Source organism: Triticum aestivum, chromosome 1B, assembly GCF_018294505.1.
Source record: "Triticum aestivum cultivar Chinese Spring chromosome 1B, IWGSC CS RefSeq v2.1, whole genome shotgun sequence".
NCBI classification, from domain to species: Eukaryota; Viridiplantae; Streptophyta; class Magnoliopsida; order Poales; family Poaceae; genus Triticum; species Triticum aestivum.
Window position 1 is genome coordinate 684,916,109 of NC_057795.1, and position 9,477 is coordinate 684,925,585.

The window sequence follows — 9,477 nt, forward strand, 5'->3', positions numbered from 1 at the left end:
GGGTATCGTTATCAGCCCATCAAGGATAAAGAGGGTGGATCAAGACATCGCTAAGTCTCTACAGTCAGATACTGAGCCAGTCGAGTGCTAACAGTCGGTCGGAGATGAAAGGAGCAGTTGGCTAGACCACCAGTCGACAGCTACCTAGGATACCTCTCGACCATGATGTCTTAATGATGGCAGTTACCCAACAGTGGTGTAATCTAGTTAAATACGATAGTTACCAGTAGTAAATGGCATAAAATGTTGGTAAACCAGAGGCCATGCATGACATTAATACCAGCCCATAATGTATCCCTACCTGGGGCACTCTATATAAGCCATGAGGGAAACTTCAACCTAGAGGTTGAACATTCACACATTGCACCTCACGTAAAGAGCTAAGAGCACCACATGAGTAGGGTAGTACCTCCACCGCAGTGGGCACAAACTTGTATAAATCCTTGAGCGTACTCCCTACTACACCATTCGATAGAAAATGTCGCCTCTACATTCCTATCCCCCTAGTATTGTCAGGTCATATCCACGACACCAAGGCTTCTTGATTTTCCTAGTAGATCGCCATGGGCCTCCTTGAGATGGCCTACTAGTGAACCGCCACGGGGGTCCTCGGCCGGGCCTACCCGGCCAGGAGTTGTTGTGGTGAGTGACCCCTAATCCAGGACGTCATCACATACCATGCACTTCATCTCATACACACACATGGTGCATGTCATGCTTAAACAAATTGGATACCACAATAGAAATTCCAAAGGAAGTATTAAAGATACATAACACATCTCTTACACATGAGCAACTAGTTAAGTACAAACAAATGGTAACAACATTAGGACTGTTCATACTCACAAGATTTATACATAGTTAACAAAAGTAACAACATGAGTGTAATCATAAAGTAGCTTGTAGTAATGAAGTAAAGGCATAACAAAGTATAAAGTATGCAAGCCATAACCATGCACTAGTATAGAATCGGGCATTGCATGTGGTTTTGGTACATAGAGCGGAGGTGATTCCTCGTTCCACCCCAAAGCCTGTGTCGCAGAAACCGTCTGTAATGATTTTTCAGTGCAAGCGGTTTCCTCTGTGTAACTGCCTCCATTGTTCGTACCGCCCGGAGTAGTTTCTAGTACATAACTGCTTCCAATTTTTGCATCAGCGCAAGCATATTTGCGCCAACTGTATCATCCAATGTACATATTCAAAATCATACACATTTTCATTCAATGTACAAAGTTAATTACAATTCAATGCACATTCGAATATGTTGGCCAATTTTGCATGTTGACAACCCGCATATGAACTAGAGAGAAGACATAATTTTTTGTCAAAGCTCTATGTCCTACTCTCTGATCAAATACACAATGGAACAAGGGTGGGAAAAACCTGCCCGTGCTTGCACCATTGGTCCTCTTCTTTTGTTCAGTGCAACCAAAATATAAGTCTGCACAACACAAAATATGCAAGACAAATAACTTTATAAGTCCAGTGGTTTATTAAATACATCATGTAAAATAGGAATACCATACCCAATTTCAGGGTGCACACCCCGCTCGAGTACTCTTATATTCTGGGGTGTGGGTAGATTGGACCATTACTTGGAGCAATTTATTACGCAGGCATTGTTGATCTTCCTATGTGGATGCATTGCTAACAACCAGTATCCTAAACCAAGAGTGCGGAGGCGCAGGTGCCTACCCCCACACCTTCTCTTCTCTTCTCTTCAAATTTTCTTGTGCAATGCAACTAAAACAAAAAACAGCTGCCAAAAAATATTTTGTTTAAATGTTGTTGGGTTATATTTGACATCACTATGTTCAGAGGTCAACACATAGGTATATAATTTAGAAGGAAGAGAGACTAAGACACATACCTCAAATAATGTAATTAACCTTAATTTTTGACATCAAAGGAGTAACTGCTTTGACTAGCATGAGTTAAAGAATTTTTGTTATTTTCTCGCAAAAAAGATTTTTTTTTATTCTTCAACAGAGACAAGTCAAAGCTAGCCACGCCTTTAATATAAGTAAAGGATATCAGTTTCATCATTGGTCTAAAGAAAACAACTTATCTATACTCGCCAGCCAATCACATTCATATAAGAAATAACTAATCATACAAAAAGACATAAGCATACAGATCAATAACCCTAGAAGCAACAACTATCCATACAAAAATATAAACCGTGGTGAAAGATTTGGAGATCACCATGCTGGAGATTCGGATATATCAGTGGTGGTCACGAGCAGCAACTGCAATACTGCGTATGCCTCGAACTGGCGGATCTGCACCTCGCCGCCCAGGATAGGGGATCTTCCATGGTGTAGTGGAGGATGGGCCACCGTGCCGCCTTAGATGGGTGGATCTGCCCCTGCACCACCATGAACAAGGGACCATCCACCACGCAGCAGCGGACGAGCGGTCGTGCCACCACGCCGCCTCGGACGGGCAGATCTGCCACCTCGCCCCCTAGGAGGGCCAATCAACCAACCCACCCCCATGGACGGCTAGAGCACCACAGCAGATGTATGGACATGCGACTAGCTCATTGGTGCTAGGGTTTGGCAGTGGAATGGGAATGGGCAAGGGAAATGGAAGGAAAATAGAGTAACAAGACTACACCCCGACGATGTGTTGCAAAATGGAGAACATGTGTGCCGGTGAGAAATTTGAGGCGGTTATAAAACAACAACCGCATCTAATGTTTCTTACAGGAGGTTTCATTGTTCTGACCGTCTCCGCAGGTATCTACAACAATGTAAGCCGCCTGCTCTGGGTGTATTACATGAGGCTTTGACCATTTTGGTCACAACCCGCCTGCGCTGGGTGTATTACTCATGCTTGTTGTTTGAGCTAGTGATGGAAACAATCCTAAAATTGAGTTGTCATTTAAAGAAGACACAATTGTTGACCCATGATAGTACTACTTAGGTATCCCAACCAACACATGAGTTTTCACACAAGATTTGGGTTAAAATCACCAAATAACAATTTTATCTCGATTGGAATTGGCTAACACCACCCAATTTTCAATGGGAAGTGCCTCCGTAGGTGGTTAGTCAAAAGTTATCCAACCGTGACAAACACATCCTATCTCCACCAACGCTCCCACTACAGGTGAAGGGAGATATGCACATGACGGTGATGACAGGTACCCCTCTCACCCATCGAATAGATTCATCACGGCATCAAACCTAGCTCTCACGACTCACTTATTAGGTTACATAGTTATTTGTCCGAGTTAATGTCATGACCTGATGACCATGGCCCACTACCAACCCCTAGACATATCAAACAATGATAAGCATGGATAGCAATCGAGAGGGATACAACATGAACATCAAGATGGACAAATATAACCAGCTAGTATCATCTTTCAACATAAGTAAAACATGAGATAAGGGTCAACAAGTGGATGCTTCTCTTGTAGCTAGTGGAAGACATATGTTAATCCCGAGTTCACCACTTGGAATCGCCGAAACACTAAAAAGAAGCAAATAACCTCTAAAAGAACAATTCAAGTCTAAGCAGCTATTTTGGTTGATGTAAATGTGTATGCAAAACATGTTGCCCTATAAAATTGTGAACTATTATGACTGACAACGCTAGGAATGTTATTCCTACTAGTACTAGGATAAAGCAGTAGGACTTGTGATATTAACATAAGCAATGTTACTATGCATTTGGGGCATAGCAGAAACCAATTAAAAAGATTGGCTTCTACCTTATCTACTACTTGTGATATTAACATAAGCCATTCCGTAAGCAAAGGGTGAACCTATTGGTTGTAAAGCAAGCAGTCATCTTGTAAGTAATGCTGATCAACCTGATGCAGAGGAGCTATGGACGAGGAAGCTACTTACATAACCAACATCTAACCTCTATGTCAAAGCCAACTTTTCTGCTAGTTTCATTAGTTGAAGACATAATTTGTTGACACACTTAAAAATAGCGTCTGGTTAGCCTAGTCCTAAAACTTCATAGCTATGAAACACTATTGAACAAATAAAACAATTAAATAAATGACACACATTTCTTTGCACTTCGAGACAAATGACACACTTTGTATCATTGACATGTGGCCCCTAAACCCACAAGGACATGTCATTTTGTCAAACCTAAACAAATATGTCATTTGTCAAATTCCCCAAAACCACACCTCTCTCGAGGAAACTCTAAGGTGTGCTCAGATGCATTTGCCACCTTTTAGAAAAAAAATGAACTTCCACTTACCCAAAAAAAATTAACAACAATCTCACATGCAAAAGTGATTTCCATCTTCCAACTTTCTTGAAAAATGCCAATGTATTTGCCACATGGAAAAAAAATAACAAGGCGAAGCCCTTTTACAAAACCTAAGAAAAATCTATTCTACCTCCCCACAATTGTTATTTTCACCCATACTACAAATCAATGAAATATTCCAAAAAAGCTTGCTCGCATATTTTTTTTCCTCGCATATGACTCACTCAAATATCTATAGACTATTTTTTTCCTTCTGAATCTTTGTAACTCAGTTTTAGAATTTTATACATGGAATAAAGTGAGCATGTGCTCCTCAAGGTGCAAAATCCACTCACATCTATCGAGTCTTTGTTATCTCCCTTCTCTTCCTTACTTCCGTGCCTTCACCTTCTTCATTTTTCGAACGTTTGCTCAGTAAGACCAAAGAACAGAGATCCAAAATGGAAATTTTCATCTTCTTCTATACATAATAATAAATGGACGAAAATCCATCTGCGTTGTGCAATCTTTCAAATGGCCTAACTTATTTGAAAATAGATAAAATGTTTTCTCACAAAGAGGAGAGGGCGGGGCCGTATTCTCACCTAATTTAATGACCTTACCACATGGAAAATGGCATCAAAGCCCCCCCCCCCCCCCTTGTTTCACACTCACCACTCACGGTGCTATGCCGCCCTCTCGCTCTGCCATCACCATCCACCACAAATCTATTTCTTTTAACCACCAAGAACGAAGCATCTATTAGTTATATTCCTTTATGAGAAAATGTGTTCATCATAGGAGATGGAAAGAGTGGAAAAAATAAAGTTTATATATAGATGGACATGTTCAGTTTATGCATAGGTTGCCCTACCAATACATTGGCCAAGCCTTTTGGTTGCTCACATCTGCAAGAAAAAAGACCAGCAAGAGTTGGCAAAATAGTATTAGCATGTCATTTTTTGTGCACGATGCTATCAGCAGGGTCGCAGCTATAACAATGGTAGGATTACTTTGGTCAAAATCCAAACATACCAAGAGCGACGACAGAACCAGATCAGAAAATTAAATTCCCATGTTGAAATTTTGCCATCTTGACCAGAATCTTGCGAACACTGGATCCATAGCTCCAAGATATTTCCGTGCTGATTGGATGAAGCATTAGAGAATTATAACAGCCTTATAACACTGCCAAAGCATATCTGGTACCAATAAGCCACGAGAGAAATAAAAATGATTATTAAAAAAACAGGACATTGCAGCATTGCAAAAAGAAAGCAAACCATGTCCAAGGCAACCAGCTCTTTGCTCCTCAGCCCATCCATCCTGTCAGCGGTTTACAGGAAAAAAGAGGCATAAATTTACAAACAACAATTCAGTTCAACAATGGGTTCGGGAGCAACCCTCTGCAGCATCCACATTTACAGGTTTACAAGTTTCACCAGAACATTGTCTGTCTGCCTGGTATCATCACATTTGCAAGTGAATGTGAGCTATGTTTCTTGAGGTTTGCGCACTAAATGTTCATAATACCCGACCTTTATTTGATTTGAACTAAATACTGGATAGGGATACAGAGTCCCCAGGGAGAAGAGTCTTCAGCTACTGTTGGTGACGTCTTGAATCAACGTCTTCCAGCCTCTGCCCGACGATGTATCGGTCCTCCCAGATAGAATCATGGAGTTTGATGTAGGATTCTTTGGCGAGATAGCAGAGCACGCATAAGGCAAAGCTGTACAGCCACGCGGCACGGTGGACTGTTGAGTTCACGGCGGAGTAGCCCAGCATTGCGAAAACCACCTTTGAGAGCACATAAGGGATTGCTAGTGCAATGAGCAGCTCCATGGCGAAAGACACTAATTCTTGCTTGTACGTTGTTTCTGCAAGGTCTCCCAACGGAAGATGTCTGCTCCAACGTCTATCGATGAGACAGGCGTAGAAAGGAAGGTTACCCCCGAGCTCGAAGTAACGACCCTTCAACAATAAAAACATATGACCGTCAGAGTATTCCCTATTTTTATCTGACTATAATCAAATTAGAGTAAAATTTCGGAATTAGCTGCATTATGCCCTATAAGTGTGCCAGCTGCAAGACCAGTCCTCAATAGAAACTCATCACGGGGCAGCCGGTGAAAGTTATGCGTGGTGGCACAGGACACAAGAAAAATAATTATGAGCTGAACAATGGGAAAGACTATGTGCCAAAGATCCCATGGCATAGAACACGAGAAAAAAATTATGAGTCCAAAAATGGGAAAGACAAGGTGCTAAAGATGCCATGGCTACAACTGAAACTCTGGAAATGGGATAGAATAAACGAAAACAAGCAAACAACTATTTTGGTAGTTCACTTTGGAAAAAGTGATTTTTTTTTTTATCTTGCAACGAGTACACCGTGAGTGCCATATAGAAATTAATTTCTAATACATTATACCAGGTTTGATACCCTATATGATAATAGCATAAGTTTAGAAGTCTGCAAAGCAGCGAAGCAGCAGCAGAAATTGCAACTCACCAATTTGGTCCCATAATTCTGCACTAGCCGCCCCAGGGACCAAGTGCAGAAAAAGTCTAGAACCGGAATATCGTTACCAGGCCCGATGAAGGGTGACAGCAGTGATAAATCAACAAGCAAACCGATCAAAAGAGGAATGAAGAAAACCTGGCAAGCAGACAGTTTAATTAAGTTACTGAGCTGTAGCATAAAAATAAATAAATACAAATGAAAGCACCTCGACTAAATTCCTCACCCATAGGAAGAAAATCACATGTATCTCCAAAGCTACAAGGCGTGTTCCCCCATAAGTCATGCAGAGAAATGCATCTCTGGAGGCGGCAATAGTAAAGGATATGACGCCAAAACCAACGGCAATAGCAAACAGATCTAACAGAAAAAGTTGCACAAATAAGCCCAAACAAGATAAAATTATACTTTTTGCAAAGGATGTCCACTGATCATCTGTGAACAATAATTACCATTGGACTTCATTTGATGTACTAGCAGCTCAGGGATGGCAGACAACAGTGTGCGCCCAATTGAGATTGAAAAGAAAAGCATAGCAGTATTACATATCACAACACCCAACCAGGATAGCACCGCCTGTGGAATTGTTTGAACAGCAACAAATACCCTGGTACAATGTGCAAGAAGGGTAAACATCTACTGGAAGTTGTGCACCCAACACCTCTGACCTTGTAAAAGGCTTTAGCTAATTGAATGGTAGAAGATAGATTTTAGTACGAAATGGACGTATATGGAGTCAGGCTACAAAAAAATGTGCATATTGTGAAGTTCCTTGAATGAACAAAGCTATTGGTGCTTACCTTTTGACGGTAACTTCATCGGTGCTTTCATGCTGCTCTTCCGGTAAGATAACATCCAACAGAGGCTTTCCAGCAATCACAAACCAGTAGTATCCTACCCTCGGGACTAACCACTCAAGGTATAAAACTGTGCTATCGATGATGAATTTCAGGTAAAGAACACCAGCAAATAACTCTGCATAGTACAGTCGCCCTTGCCAGAATGATGTGCCTTTAGCAGGATAATTAAAGTAGCTAAGATTTGCAAAATATTTAATTAGATGTGTTCAGTCTCCAAAGGCTGGAAGATACATCAAATGAAGAACAAATATAAAAAATACTTACGTGATATTGAGTGGAAACAATTTAGGCGCCAAGTGGACAACAATTTTGCTCGGAATTAGAATGAGGAGAGCAATGAAGGTAATATCGACAGAAAGCCTAGGAAGCTTCTTGAAATAGAATATGTAGAATGGTTCATAAGCATTATATCTGACGAAGTTCACGAAGCTAATCATAATTGTTGGCTTCAACATCTACTCAAGAAAGAAGTACAACACACATTATAATGGAGCTGTATATTGCATATATTATTGGCATGATACAGATATAATATAATAAATACCTTTTGAATAATTCTGAAAAATCTGAGGCGCAGACTCAAAAAGGTGTGTCCAATAAACCAATGAACAGCAGTAGTAGCAGACGATGATGCAATCAGAAGTTTCAACCTCTGAGACATTGTTGCACCAAACATTTTTGAAGTACAGATATCAAGCAACCAACCAATGAACAGTGGGTGTAGTATAAATTTGTATAAAAGATTAACACCAATATTGGCAGCAGTGATTAGATTTAATAACCCTCCGAAGAATATACCAGGCAACCTTGGAAAGAAAATTGTGATCCCACTGAAGAATATACCAGACAGTCTTCTACAGAAAATTGCGATCATAAGGGGCTTGCCACCCACATATTGATGAAAAGTAATCAGCCCAACATAAGATACGCCCGTAGTAAGGAGAAATACATATCCAACAAAAATAGTAGAAGCTGTCGAAATATAGGGGTTGACTTCACCCACATTGGTAATATTGAAAGGCGACATGCACCATAAATTTATCCTTCCAAGTGAGAATGGGAGAAAACCGAAAATACAAGCAATGGCCATGTCAGCTATTAACACCTGATTAGACAAGCACATAGTCAGGATTTTCTGGAACTAAGTACCAAAAGACAAGCACAAGAAATGTTAGGTACTCGCAGTGGCGGAGCCAGAAAAATACATGGAAGCGGGGGGCGAGTGCTGTTAATCCATGTTGGGGAGGACCAGACAGTAGAAATACAAGGTTTTAACAGCAAGTAAACAGTGATCTAATAGAACAATATGCATGTTCGCCTGGGCCCGAGTCCCTACTGGCCACCCCCTGTCTCCGCCAACAGAAAAATGACAGAAAACGAATTGTAGCAAGAGATATCAAGCTCATGAATACTTTCTTCCCTGAACATGTCTCTACTAACTAAACAAATGCTTCCTTCTGTACTAAATTTGGTGGTTCACGTTTAGTACATATCTAACACATACAGTTTTCAAACCTTTTTGGGTATTCAACTGAATACTCATGAATTGCACTGATGTGGCCACCCCTGACTAGCCTAAAAAGGTAACAGAAAATAATACATTTCCAGAGAAACTAAAGCACGAAAAGAGCAGGGCAGGCTTATACAGTTCCGGTGGTGCACTTAAAATAATAACCAGAAGAAATCGGCACCTATATTTTGGAATAGTCCTCCCACTATTGTCTCTATCCATACTGATGCACAGTAAACAAAATTGCAAACTAGAGAAGAAGTAAAGAATTGAACATCGTCTACTAGTTTATCCCATGTTATAAGCTTTGTTTTACAGAACCTCCCACGTTATCATTGTTTTAGCATTGCTACCATTTCTGG